Raw genomic sequence first — 13,063 nt, 5'->3', positions numbered from 1 at the left:
GGCACGCTGGCATTAACTGAGTGGAAATTGGAATATACTGTACATTATTTACTTTAACTCTTATTTTTCTGTTGCTCAGATATGAGGAAAGCAGAGGAACAAAAGACCTTAGTTCATAGCAGGGGAGTTTGGACAGCAGGGAACGGTGCCACGCTCTGTCGAAAGCTTTAGAAATATCAAGGGCTACTGCATGAGTTCCTCATGTTGGTCAGTTGACTGATGGATGGTATGAGTTAGGAGATTATATCAGTGGTGGATCTTTCGTAGCGAAAACCATATTGTCTATCACTAATTAAGTTGTTGGATTCAAGGTGTTTAACTATGTACTTATTAATTATAATTTCAAATACTTTACCAAGAGAAGACGTGATAGCTATTGGTCTGTAATCAGAGGAGTCAGAGGAACTTTCTTTCTCTGGAATTGGGTGGATATTGACTTCCATCCATGAATTAGGGAATGAAGAAGGACGTATGCATAGTCTGCATAATTTAGCTAGAACAGAGGCAAGTTCTGGGAAGCAGTTTTTCAAAGCAATTGGGGCAATTCCATCTGGGCCTGGAGCTTTGTTGGCTGGTAAATTGTCTAGGATAGGTTTTACGTACAGTATCTAGGCTCTATTTTAATTGGAACAGTTTCGGAAGGGTCAAGTTCTAGTACAGAGATCTGGCTGACATCCTCTAAAGGAGAAATTCTGGCATATGTACTGGCAAGGATATTCGCTTTATCATTCGAGTCATTTGTAATGTTACAGTCTGAAGATTTTAGTGGGGCAATAGGTTATGACTTGTTAAAGTTATTATTGAAAGAAATGAGAGTTGACAAGAATATTCTATTGTCATTAGGACTGTTAAGTAGTTTTGGTGATTGGTTTTGAAGAAAGTTTGATTCACTGAGATTTATTACTGCTGTGTGATGGTTTCTAGCAATTTTAAATTGACAGAGTGATTCAGGTGAGTTTCATTTTAAGTATGAGTTATATGCTAATGACTTTTGGGCCGTTGCTCTGGCACAATTGCTATCACATCATTTTGGGGAGTCCAGTCTTTTAGTGAACTGTTGACATGGTATGAACAAATGCATACCAGCTAGTATTAAGTCATAAATATGGTACTGGGTAGAACTGACACCACTAGAGAAGAAAGACTGCCATGGAATGTCAGCAACATAATTTCTAAATCCATCCCAGTTTGCCCTGTCAAAGTGCCGTCGGGTCACCATGACAGGTTCAGAACGGGGAGGTGTGGAAGGGCTGACTAAGGCTATGATGAGATTGTGGTCGGAGGATCCAAGTGGTGACAGTACCTCTATCCTGTATTGATCTGGATTATTTGTCAGGAATAGATCCAAGAGATGGGTGTTATGGCCAGGATTATCTGGTATTCTGGTTGCTTGCTTTACCACTGCGATTCTGCAAACAGCTCACACTCTAGACCAGTATTGTTAGTCCTTGCAGAATGCAATAACCATTCTACATTATGTACGTTAAAATCACCCAAAATGGTAATTTCGTTGCTAAGAGTAAGGTTAAGGTTACTCAACTGTGTGGATATGGAGTCAGATACACTGGGTTCTGAAGAAGCATTGGGGGAGCGATATACTACACAGATATTATTTAGTAATATTTAGATCATTTAGTTTATATCGTGAGTAATCAAAATTAGTTGAAGTGCAATCTGAAACGTGTCAAATGCAAATTCAGATTTGATATAACAACAGGTGCCACCATTGTTATGGAAGTTTGTGAGGAGTTGGTAACCAGGAAAATAAAATTGGGATATTTCGGTAGAGGGAGAGATTTGGGGTTCTGTGAGGCTTAGGGCCAGAGGGGATATGGATTGTTGGAAAACATGTACTAGATAAATATTGGTACTGAGACCACGGATAATTGGCGAAGAATAAGGCCGCATCTGCACTTCTTCACTGACGAGCATGAATGAAAATATCTGATGGATATTTTTTGTTTTCTTAAGGAAGTGAGCTTCTTACACCTTTTACACTTGATTGATAATTTATTGATTTTGTTGCTAATACTTTTCCTTGACAGAGATATCGATTTTGTTTTAGTATACAGGATATAATGTTTATTCGGTGTTATATGGCCGAGTTGTTGATGCACCACAATATTACCTAATAATTCAGTTCAAATTTCTTGCCATCTTCAGGTAACTTTATACACCTCAGGCTTGGAATTAATTAGTGATAACCTTCATTAACCCAGTCATCACTATGGCTTTATCCGCAGCTGGGTAAAAGTGCTTGGAGACTGCAAAAGTAGGCTAAAATATGTAAAACATCATCCGTGTGAAATAACTTCTTTACTACAATGAAAGCTTTAATACTATTGCTCTCTGAGGTCATTTTTCTTTACTCAGGTAAGGAGTGATTTCGTACAGAAAACGTTTTAAGCTAGGAAATTGAATTATCTTACCCACCTGTGATATAATCCTCAGCCATTTATCAATCTGAGGTGTGTATGGGGCATCATGAGGCACTGGCCAGGCCATCGAAGCCTGTAGCAGGTTTTCCTTGCCCAGATAAAAGGGGGAAGAGCCGTCTAGTTTAGCAAAGTTACGGGATGTTATCAGCTGCAGGTTCATATGAGCACCAATGTGTGCACTCCTGAAAGAAAAAAAAAGAAGCAGTAAAAAGCAAAAATTCATAGAAACGCTTCTCCCACCTGGAAATAGCATGAGGCAGAATATACAAGGAGAGAATATACTGTACTAGAGGAATTATTAAAAGCATGCCCAGTACAATGGGCCAGATAATCATTCGTACATCATACAGTCCCCTGGAATTCTGGTGCCTTGTCACATGCCAAACCATCTACACGCTTTTGCTCCTTAAAATTCAGCTGCCAAATTCCTTTTCAAATGACTATTAGTTTTAAAAATTAAACCTACGAAATATATAAATAAGCAACTTCATATCCTTCACGTGAATGGATCGCTCTTGCGGGTAAGAACATAATGTTCATTTAGGCTGATACCAAGAAATATTTATGCAACTGAGAGAAATATGGACCATGAATTGATTAAACCACGTCTGTACAACATCTAATTTTTTTCCCAAGTCTTTCTATTTCAAAGTTTCTCTTAATTCCTTTACTGAGGACGCATTTCTTTGTTTTTTCTGCCTAAATTCATATCATTGTATTCAGCCTGATAAGAAGGAATTATTGAAAACTATATCTATCTTTTCATCCTCAAAAAATGTTGAATATATTCGTGTGGGGATAGTAAGAAGATAACCAAAGATATATAGTGAAGATATAGTATGAAAACTAACTCGACCTGTGGGGATTTCGTCCAAGGTTTCTCAGTTTCGAAATTTCTGTCACTATACCACCGAGTATTTTAGTGCAAAGGGAAAAATCCATTGTAAACACGTTGTTTTTGCCCTGTGTAATGCCTGACAATACTATAACTGACGTGTAACAGACACTTCATATAACAAAGTCACTGTTCAAATAGCCATTGTGGCCTATATTCTCGTCGCCGAAGAAAGCTCCTTAACATTTTGTTCTACTCGAATTCTTATGCTTGTTCTACCGTAATGTCATACTCTGTCTTATATAAATTCTTATGCTTGTTCTACCGTAATGTCATACTCTGTCTTATATAAATTCTTATGCTTGTTCTACCGTAATGTCATACTCTGTCTTATATAAATTCTTATGCTTGTTTTACCGTAATGTCATACTCTGTCTTATATAAATTCTTATGCTTGTTTTACCGTAATGTCATACTCTGTCTTATATAAATTCTTATGCTTGTTCTACCGTAATGTCATACTCTGTCTTATATAAATTCTTATGCTTGTTCTACCGTAATGTCATACTCTGTCTTATATAAATTCTTATGCTTGTTCTACCGTAATGTCATACTCTGTCTTATATAAATTCTTATGCTTGTTCTACCGTAATGTCATACTCTGTCTTATATAAATTCTTATGCTTGTTCTACCGTAATGTCATACTCTGTCTTATATAAATTCTTATGCTTCTTCTACCGTAATGTCATACTCTGTCTTATATAAATTCTTATGCTTGTTCTACCGTAATGTCATACTCTGTCTTATATAAATTCTTATGCTTGTTCTACCGTAATGTCATACTCTGTCTTATATAAATTCTTATGCTTGTTCTACCGTAATGTCATACTCTGTCTTATATAAATTCTTATGCTTGTTCTACCGTAATGTCATACTCTGTCTTATATAAATTCTTATGCTTGTTCTACCGTAATGTCATACTCTGTCTTATATAAATTCTTATGCTTGTTCTACCGTAATGTCATACTCTGTCTTATATAAATTCTTATGCTTGTTCTACCGTAATGTCATACTCTGTCTTATATAAATTCTTATGCTTGTTCTACCGTAATGTCATACTCTGTCTTATATAAATTCTTATGCTTCTTCTACCGTAATGTCATACTCTGTCTTATATAAATTCTTATGCTTGTTCTACCGTAATGTCATACTCTGTCTTATATAAATTCTTATGCTTGTTCTACCGTAATGTCATACTCTGTCTTATATAAATTCTTATGCTTGTTCTACCGTAATGTCATACTCTGTCTTATATAAATTCTTATGCTTGTTCTACCGTAATGTCATACTCTGTCTTATATAAATTCTTATGCTTCTTCTACCGTAATGTCATACTCTGTCTTATATAAATTCTTATGCTTGTTCTACCGTAATGTCATACTCTGTCTTATATAAATTCTTATGCTTGTTCTACCGTAATGTCATACTCTGTCTTATATAAATTCTTATGCTTGTTCTACCGTAATGTCATACTCTGTCTTATATAAATTCTTATGCTTGTTCTACCGTAATGTCATACTCTGTCTTATATAAATTCTTATGCTTGTTCTACCGTAATGTCATACTCTGTCTTATATAAATTCTTATGCTTGTTCTACCGTAATGTCATACTCTGTCTTATATAAATTCTTATGCTTGTTCTACCGTAATGTCATACTCTGTCTTATATAAATTCTTATGCTTGTTCTACCGTAATGTCATACTCTGTCTTATATAAATTCTTATGCTTGTTCTACCGTAATGTCATACTCTGTCTTATATAAATTCTTATGCTTGTTCTACCGTAATGTCATACTCTGTCTTATATAAATTCTTATGCTTGTTCTACCGTAATGTCATACTCTGTCTTATATAAATTCTTATGCTTGTTCTACCGTAATGTCATACTCTGTCTTATATAAATTCTTATGCTTGTTCTACCGTAATGTCATACTCTGTCTTATATAAATTCTTATGCTTGTTCTACCGTAATGTCATACTCTGTCTTATATAAATTCTTATGCTTGTTCTACCGTAATGTCATACTCTGTCTTATATAAATTCTTATGCTTGTTCTACCGTAATGTCATACTCTGTCTTATATAAATTCTTATGCTTGTTCTACCGTAATGTCATACTCTGTCTTATATAAATTCTTATGCTTGTTCTACCGTAATGTCATACTCTGTCTTATATAAATTCTTATGCTTGTTCTACCGTAATGTCATACTCTGTCTTATATAAATTCTTATGCTTGTTCTACCGTAATGTCATACTCTGTCTTATATAAATTCTTATGCTTGTTCTACCGTAATGTCATACTCTGTCTTATATAAATTCTTATGCTTGTTCTACCGTAATGTCATACTCTGTCTTATATAAATTCTTATGCTTGTTCTACCGTAATGTCATACTCTGTCTTATATAAATTCTTATGCTTGTTCTACCGTAATGTCATACTCTGTCTTATATAAATTCTTATGCTTGTTCTACCGTAATGTCATACTCTGTCTTATATAAATTCTTATGCTTGTTCTACCGTAATGTCATACTCTGTCTTATATAAATTCTTATGCTTGTTCTACCGTAATGTCATACTCTGTCTTATATAAATTCTTATGCTTGTTCCACCTTACTGTCATACTCAGTCTTATATAAGTCTTTTAAACTTCGCCCTACTCTACATGAATAATGTACAAAAGGATATTAACAAACCGCATTAAAAAATAAAGCAGTATGGAAGAGGTGCTAAAGAGCCCTCCATACCAAACGAGAATGCGGGCCTGTGTTTAAAACAGATGCATTGCTTTTGGGAAACACACTAAACGTAAAACAAGTACTTTTTTGCTATTCCGGAAAATCATAGCATTGTTTACCTGCATTTTTTTTTTTTAACTACTGGAACAGTTAATCTCGGAACAGTATGTTAAAGCTTCCGAGTTGCACAACCAAAGGCAAAAATATATATATAAAACGCAATGGGAAATTACGAAGGCAGTGAAATAAAAATCTTCATAAGTTTTCCTCACTTATATAGTTGTAAATTTATGTTCCTCTAGTTTTAAATGTTCTCAAACTATTGACAGGACTCTTTGCGAGGTCATGAATACAGGACAAATTATCATTGCACAGAAAAATGTCTTGTCTCCTCCAGATAATAAACAATTGTTTTATGTAATCACACCGCATGGAAGTCGCTGCTATACATGTTCGAAAATAAAACCAATCGATAATAGTACTAGCGAGACCAGTACGTTCTATTGTTATCTTCAGATCGGTGACATTTGACTTTATAATCTTCCAATCTTCAAGCAATGTCATTCAGGTCTAGAAGGATTATTCATTCAGGTGAGGATATCGGACATCCATTAACCCTTTCAGGTCAAGATATCTCCTTAAAGCCGAACAGCGTCGTCTGGAGGATGCATGGATAAATGAGGCTTAAGAACGGAACTGTGCGATACTTATCGTTATCTACCGATGGCCGAGTCGATAGAAGGGTGTTCTAGTACTCCTATGAGGATTCAAATCCTTGTTTGGGCAGGGGAACTGTTTATGGTTCTGAATTTTGTTAAAAGCATACTTTACTGATCTACCTTAAGACCTGCTGACATGTCGTAAAACACCCTCGCTGATACGAGTACAACAGTCCTCTATGAGACTGGCTTAGTATGCTTTCAGTATGGACGGCGGATGTTAGCGCCGAAGTGGTGACAAGTGGAGGTTTGTGGTACAGTGCATAGGGGAAATGCTGGGCGTTAGGGAACGGGATCTGGTACTTACACGGAAAGCCAGACAAACAAAATAACCATACTATTGTTTTTTCATATTTTAATCACTAACATAAGAAGATGTACAATGTACGCTATGTAAAGTAGAACATCCATAAATACTTGACAATGCCAATACAGTTTTTCTTTCTATTTCTTTTCCATTTTTCATGTACAGTACAAGAGTAACATTTCTTCTGCAAATATATATGATCAAATTTTTACATACATAATATATTCAGATTTATACATTCAAGAAACCCAATAACTTTAATTCTCTTATATCAGTCAGCGTATCTCCGAAATACCAGTAAATTATGCAATGAGTTATACGGGTATCAATGTAAGTTAAACCAACTCACTTCATCTTTAGAGCTGCATTGAGTCCGTCCATAATATCTACTCCCACGACCATTAAGTTCCCAAATTCTCTATAGGCACTTGATTCGGAGTTTAAAAAGAACACCTTCAATGAAGCACCAAACAATTCGATAGTCGCTCTGGAAAAATGTACGCATAAAATTTATTTAAGTAGTATTACAACTGAGGACCCTAAAATAACACAGCACTAAAATTTAACGTCAGGATACAAATAGTAGTATTTTTGTTTACTCCGACTTGACCTAATATTGTCATTTTTGCATCTAGAATCCTAAGCGGTAACAATAAATTATAACCAACACGTGATCCTAGTCATGATGAAGTGCTATGGAAAGGAATCGAGACTTAGCGATGTCTCTTTCTGCCACTGAGTTTGGTGAGATCAGCTACAAATGGACAATAATCTGGGTCAAGTTAAAATTAAAGAACTATTGTTTTTTGTTAGCATTTCTTTATACCATCTAATTACTGCACATTCGTTGCATTTATCATATTGTAGTATGCGGAATAATAATTATAAAAATACATAGCTGTCTGATTATTTGATAAGCAATGAACAAGACTATTTCAAGAAGACTGATGAATGTGCGGATCCAGTCCATGTATTAAGACAGACAGTGAAGAGAAAATAAGTGAAGGACTGTATGGCAGTGATGTCTCTGAATGCATATAGGAGTTAATAAGGTTACGAGGGTGGTCAGTATAAAAGTACAAAAATAAATAGTGTTTTAGGTATATATTGAGAGATGGAATATTTCAAGTATGGTCTATGTGGATGATGTATTGTGTGGTACTTGAGAACACCATTTGTAGATTTTTTCAGAGATGTCCTGCTTGTTAACAGTCAGGTATGAAAGTAATGTATCGTTGGATATGAATAAAGCACTAGTTGTTGGGAGAGAACAAACTCACAGTGTGATGTGTTTGTAACTGGAAAAAAGAAAAAAAAACATGAGAAAGTTTAAGAATTTGGATGCAGTGACTGAGCTAAAAGGTAAATATATAAAGATCCTGCATTAACTTAAATTTCAGTTTCATTCACCATCTTTGTGTCCAAACTTTTGTCCGTCGATATCTCACCTGACTAAAGCACTAGTTGTTGGGAGAGAACTAACTCACAGTGTGATTTGTTGGTAACTGGGAAAAAAAAAAGCGAAAGTTTAAGAACTTGGATGCAGTGACAGATCTGGGAGGTAAATATAAAAGGATTAAGCATTAACTCAAATTTCAGTTTCATTCAACATCTTTGTGTCCAAACTTTTGTCGTTGAGATCTCACTTATCAACTGTTTTGACCAGCTCTTCAATTGTCTCGGGTCTGGGTGGCAGCCTGGGGAGGGTGAGGGAGGCGATGAGGCTGCTGCGATATGCTGTGCCCACCACCACACTGAAGAACAACCAGGTGCCGACAAGGATGTGGTTGGACTGGCTGGTTGATAGGCGGCCGTACAGTCCTTGACCCAAAAGTGTGCCCACAGACTCCATTACCACCGACCCAGTACTCAGCACTCCATGCAGCGTTTGCCACATTTTTCTCCTCGTGATCTGAAAAACACATATAGACACGTATATACACGTACACTGATATGAGTGAGTGAGTAGCTGTTGTGTCATAGGGGCGACTAGTGATATTACCTCAGTAGAAATGTTTAGATAATACCAGTCATGAAAAAAAAGTGCACCTACGTGCATCGGATAGCCTACCATCGGGAAATTGCATTATCCATATGAGGTCATCCATACCATTTTTTTTTTCAGAGCTGTTTCATATGTACACTATCCTAACGTAATTTTTATTCTATTTCTGCGTGTCCTAATGCAATTTTTGAGTTACATACTGCATGCTCTGAAACAGTCACATACTGGAATAGTCACATACTCTTGCAGTGAAGGTATTTTATTAGGAATGACTAAAGTTCTTAGTACCCTAAAATAAACAGACCGGAATAAAAGTGTATGAATGCAGAAATAATTAACAGTGTCATGCTATGGTTTCAAGAAATCAACGACTTTGAAGTACCCGACTACTTACATGACAGTGGCGGCTGTAGAGAGGGCTGGGCATGAGAAGTAACAATCCGAACCCTCCCTCTACTCATCTTTATCATAAATATGTATTTCAGCAAAATGTTTAGAAAAACGTTGAATAGAAACAGCAATATATAATCATTAACCTGCTGCGTCCCGATGATGTATGGATATGTCACCATGTTTTGTCACGGTGACACCCGACGATGTATACATACATTATGCAATTGTGAGGTCCGTCATTTGCACATTTTTCAAGTTTCACGGGTGATTTTTGGTAGGCATATGTGGGAGACTTTCTACTCAACGCCAGGCGGGGATAATGACTGGCCCCACCTGACCCCCCTCCCCCTGCACGCCATTTTCTCGGCAACGCACCTTTTAGCAGTGACCTGGCCAGTAAAGACATGTCGTACCACGGTCTCTCCAATGACGAAATTCAAGGCGAAAGTGATTCCTGAGGTGAAGGACAAAGGAAGAAATAAGCCAGAGGAAGAAGCAAGCAGAAGTGATGAGGCAGTAACATCGTAAAAGAAGGTGCCATGTCTTGATGTTTTTGGTGGATGAACAACTCTTATATTGCCTATATTGTTGTCTGAAAACCAATATACTCTTGTACTACATATAAATTCGTACCAAATAAATAAATATCTAACTAGTTACGAATGAATGTGCATGAATGTGGCTTCATCCAAGGACAGTCATTGTACATATAGCTTCAAAATGAAACAAATATTTTACCATCTATATATATATATATATTTCCTTTTAATCTCTCACTCTGATCTTCAGCTGTGAATCTCCTGTTAAACAGTCACTTGAACCTATCGTCTGGCTTTAACTGGAATGAAATTTAATGTTTACCTGACCAATATTTACCTCGCTGATGGTACCAGAGTAAGGACTTGCCTCCAATGACTCACTCACCTGAATATAAATCATATACTCTTGGTTCATGCTATATACATGAGACGAACAGGAAGCCGTGACCATGAATGAGTTAAATGCATCATTGTCCTCAGTGTGTTTAAAGCAATAAAGAACAATAGCAGTAGATAGATGTGGTACTGAAATGCGTGGCATACAGCATAGTGCCCCCGAAAACGAGATGAGTGGTGTACAGCATAGGGCCCCTGGAAACGCACCTCCACCTCCACCCAGACCCCACGGAGTAGCCGCAGTTGAACTGCAAGATGCCATGCGACAACGGCATAAGTCAACCCGGGCCGTGCGCCCCTATAACACCCAGCCATCGCACCGTCAGCCTAGCAGGAGGAGGACACTACCTTCGGGAAGTGGGACTGCTGGATCAGCTATGGGTGGAGCTGCTCATTCAGCTCCAGACAGTGCACCTCAGGAGACGGCCTACTGCTGCTCCCCCCTTCGTCAGACGGCCGATTGCCGCTCCGAAGGTGTTGCCCCCGAGTCGGCCTTTTGCCGCTCCTCCCTCCAGCAGAAGGAGACAGCCTACTGCCGCTCCCACCTTCGTCAGACGGCCAATTGCCGCTCTGAAGGTGTTGCCCCTGAGTCGGCCTATTGCCGCTCCCACCTTCTTCAGACGGCCGATTGCCGCTCTGAAGGTGTTGCCCCCGAGTCGGCCTATTGCCGCTCCTCCCTCCGGCAGAAGGAGACGGCCTACTGCCGCTCCCGCCTTAATCAAACGGCCGATTGCCGCTCCAAAGGTGTTATCCCCGAGAAGGCCTACTGCTGCTCCTCCCTCCGCTGGAAGGAGATGGCCTACTGCCACTCCCGCCTTCGTCAGATGGCCGATTGCCGCTCCGAAGGTGTCCAATGGCGCCCTGATTCCCCCATTCAGGCCATGGCCAATTGCCGGGCCTTAGCACCTCATAGTTGCACCCCTGGGCAGCCACGGCCAATTGACAGGCCCCACGGCCAAAGAGAGGTGTCGATAGTGTCATCGCCCCAGCGTGAGACAAGAGCCCGGACCTCCAGTATCGGAGAACCCCAGAAAGGCCTTACGGTTTCCCCTGGCCTCCGCTCCCTACGCCTGGCCCTGGAGAAGACCCACCTGACAGACCCTAGTTCAGGTCGGTGCCGCAGCCCCTCCCTGATGGCGCCCCTCGACTCTGGGGACTGCAGTCCTCAGTCAATCCAGACCCTCCCCAGGACGAACGGGCATGATCTCTCCACGCCCACGAGGCGGTGTAAGACCTCCACCTCCGGCTGAGACCTGAGCCAGAGATTTCTGGACCTGTTCTGCCCCAGTCCTGAGGGCCACACCCATGAACCAAGCCTGGAGACTGCGGACTCCTTCACCACCTCCAGCCCTGGATGCGAGAGGACGACCCTGCGAGTTGTCCCGTGCCCTCTCGGCACACCCTCCCTTGGCGGTACCCCTATCCCGGCAGAGTTGTCGCCGGCGTGTCTCCCCGCCGCCCCCACTATATGAATGAATCATGTTAAGTGTGGTGTTGCCTCAGAACTAGTGAATTGACTTATGTTAGGTGTGACGTTGCCTCAGAATTAGTGTAACAGTGATACAGTGACTTAATATATGTTGAATACTGGGGCGAGTGAAATCACGGTTGGATGAGTAAGGACGAGTGCAGAAACTAAGTTCTGGTGAATCAGACTCACAAGCGATGTCCTTGCAGAAAACCAGTAAGACTACTCTCCCAAGAAATCCTCTGTAGGAAGACACTCCAATGTCCTTTGTTGCAAGAAAACAGTAGAGAAAGTGTTAATAATATTCTCCCGCTTGTATTACTGTAAACACAGCGAATTCCCAGTGTCATCCTCTCTCTCTTTACAAATCTCCTCCCAGCAGCTAGTGTGAATGTAAACGAGAAATAGAATCAATTGTCAAAACCCCTTTGCCATTAGAAAATACCAAGTTTGAATTAATAATACTTACTTTTTCCCAATAGTACTAACTCTGTCCTGACCCGCCGCGAGTCACTCCCCTCTCCCCTCCCCCGTGAGACTCACTCCCCGCGCTACCAAGCGCGCCTGTATGCTCTGTACACCTGTACACTAGAATTACTGTGTTGGCAGCAGTACCAGTTAAGCCAGCATCCTGCTAGATACTAATATCCTAGTTAAGGTTTTATTTCTTTGCCATATACTGTGTTGTAATATCTGCTGTTTTTGTCCTGTGTCTGACTGGTAGTATACGTGTATAGATTATTGCCTGAAGTTTTTGTGTCCTACCTCTCTTTATTGCACTAAGCCCCAGTCTCGAAAGAGGACCCCTCTACACGTTAGGTGCTATAGGACCGAGAAGTTGGGCCTTTTCCACCTAGCATTACAGGTACCATACAGGAGTTCGCTTTAGTGAAGGACCATATTGTGCTTCGCTAAAGCACATTTGTGTAAAAATCTTTAAGGAGCTAAGCAGAAGTACCCGCCTTTGAAAAATATTTTTACTTTAGTGACTAACAGTGGAAGACGGCCCTGGGCTGCTGCTAAAGAATATCCTGCATCGAAATTTATAATGATGATGATGATGACGATGATGATGATGATGATGATGATGGTGATGATAAAAATAATAATAACTAGAGGTTCCCCCCCCCCCTCCAAGGAAGGAATCACACCAGCCGCAAGCCGAT

The sequence above is a fragment of the Coenobita brevimanus genome, chromosome 40 (genome assembly GCF_032717465.1).
Source record: "Coenobita brevimanus isolate Jiangsu-jjx chromosome 40, ASM3271746v2, whole genome shotgun sequence".
NCBI classification, from domain to species: domain Eukaryota; kingdom Metazoa; phylum Arthropoda; class Malacostraca; order Decapoda; family Coenobitidae; genus Coenobita; species Coenobita brevimanus.
Note: the sequence above shows the minus strand (reverse complement) of the source record.